A 2,546-nucleotide genomic window follows, 5' to 3' on the forward strand; every position below is an offset into this window, starting at 1 on the left:
ATACAGGGTTGAGGTTGATTCCAAAATATATATAGTTTGAGTTGTGATCAATACTGAGATATGTATACACTGGGTCGTGGATTGATTCAAGATAATATTTATCGATTTATTTCTGTACATCTAACTGTGGACAACTAGTTGTAGGTTACTAACGAGGACAGCTGACTTAATAAACTTAAAACATCAAAATATATTAAAAGTGTTGTAAATATATTTTGAACATACTTTGATATATATATGTATATATTGTTATAGGTTCGTGAATCAACCAGTGGCCAAGTCTTACTTCCCGACGAAGTAAAAATCTGTGAAAGTGAGTTATAGTCCCACTTTTAAAATCTAATATTTTTGGGATGAGAATACATGCAGGTTTTATAAATGATTTACAAAATAGACACAAGTACGTGAAACTACATTCTATGGTTGAATTATCGAAATCGAATATGCCCCTTTTTATTAAGTCTGGTAATCTATGAATTAGGGAACAGACACCCTAATTGACGCGAATCCTAAAGATAGATCTATTGGGCCTAACAAACCCCATCCAAAGTACTGGATGCTTTAGTACTTCGAAATTTATATCATATCCGAAGGGTGTCCCGGAATGATGGGGATATTCTTATATATGCATCTTGTTAATGTCGATTACCAGGTGTTCACCATATGAATGATTTTTATCTCTATGTATGGGATGTGTATTGAAATATGAAATCTTGTGGTCTATTATTATGATTTGATATATATAGGTTAAACCTATAACTCACCAACATTTTTGTTGACGTTTTAAGCATGTTTATTCTCAGGTGATTATTAAGAGCTTCCGCTATCGCATACTTAAATAAGGACGAGATTTGGAGTCCATGCTTGTATGATATTGTGTAAAAACTGCATTCAAGAAACTTATTTTGTTGTAACATATTTGTATTGTAAACCATTATGTAATGGTCGTGTGTAAACAGGATATTTTAGATTATCATTATTTGATAATCTACGTAAAGCTTTTTAAAACCTTTATCTATGAAATAAAGGTTATGGTTTGTTTTAAAAATGAATGCAGTCTTTGAAAAACGTCTCATATAGAGGTCAAAACCTCGCAACGAAATCAATTAATATGGAACGTTTTTAGTCAATAAGAACGGGACATTTCAGTTGGTATCAGAGCGTTGGTCTTAGAGAACCAGAATTTTGCATTAGTGTGTCTTATCTAGTTTATTAGGATGCATTAGTGAGTCTGGACTTCGACCGTGTTTACTTGAAAAATGATTGCTTAACAAATTTTGTTGGAAACTATATATTTTTAACATGTGAATATTATGTGATATATTAATCTCTTAACGCGTTTGATATTATGTGATAGATGTCTACCTCTAGAACAAGTCCCATTGACTCACCTAATAATAATGAAGAGTCAAATGTAAATTGGAATGATTCGTGGACTGATTCACAAGTTCCCGAAGAGGAACCGGAAGAAGAGTCGGAACCAGAAGAAGAATCGGAACCGGAAGAAGAATCGGAACCGGATGAAGAAATAGAACCGGTGGGGGAAATAATAAAACGGTTAAGTAAAAGAAAATCCTCAACCAACCGACCAAGGTTAATTATGGTCAATGGTGTTTCCGCTAAGGAAGCAAAATATTGGGAGGATTACCAATTCTCCGATGAATCGGATTCCGACGAGAATTCCGATGATGTTATAGAAATTACCCCAACTGAATTTAAAAAGATAAAAGAAAATAATAAGGGAAAGGGCATAAAAATAGAGAAATCTAATTCCAACCCCGATGAACTTTATATGTATCGTCAACCCCCGAAGTCCTTAAGTTGTAACAATGACCCGGGAACCTCTAAACCACCAGGTTTTTCTAAACCAATGTGGAAAATAACGGCTCGTATTAGGGGAACATCATATATCCCTAGAAACTTGGGAAAACGAACTAAAACCAAAGAAGAAGAAACAAGCGAGTCGGAATAAGATAGTTGTATTCGTGTGGTGTAATATATGTAATATAGTGTGCTTATGCTTTATGATATATGTAAAAATTGCTTGTATTAATAAGTATTTTTTTTATGAATCTAACTCTTGTCTATTTTACAGTATAAAAACACAAAATGGATAGACAACCCAATATTTTAAGAGACCTACCCGGAGACATGATTGATGAAATCTTGTCTAGAGTTGGTCAGAATTCTTCGGCACAACTATTTAAGGCGAGATCAGTTTGTAAGACATTCGAAGAACGTTCCAAGAATACCTTGGTTTATAAAAGGCTTTCGTTCGAAAGATGGGGGATATCACATTGGGAAATCCATAAGTTACGATGTGTTTACTTTGACGCATATATTGCGGGGAACCCAAATGCTATTTTACGCAACGGGTTAAGAAATTATTTTGACTCAGTATATCCGAATATAGGACTTCGTGATTTAGAAAAAGCGGCTAACATGCAACATAAAGAAGCATGTTATGCTTACGGGTTAGTAATGTTCGCTTCACACCAAAGTGAGAACAAGAACATCGGGCTACAACTATTAAACAAAACGTTCCC

This window comes from Rutidosis leptorrhynchoides, chromosome 10 (genome assembly GCF_046630445.1).
Source record: "Rutidosis leptorrhynchoides isolate AG116_Rl617_1_P2 chromosome 10, CSIRO_AGI_Rlap_v1, whole genome shotgun sequence".
Lineage (NCBI taxonomy): Eukaryota > Viridiplantae > Streptophyta > Magnoliopsida > Asterales > Asteraceae > Rutidosis > Rutidosis leptorrhynchoides.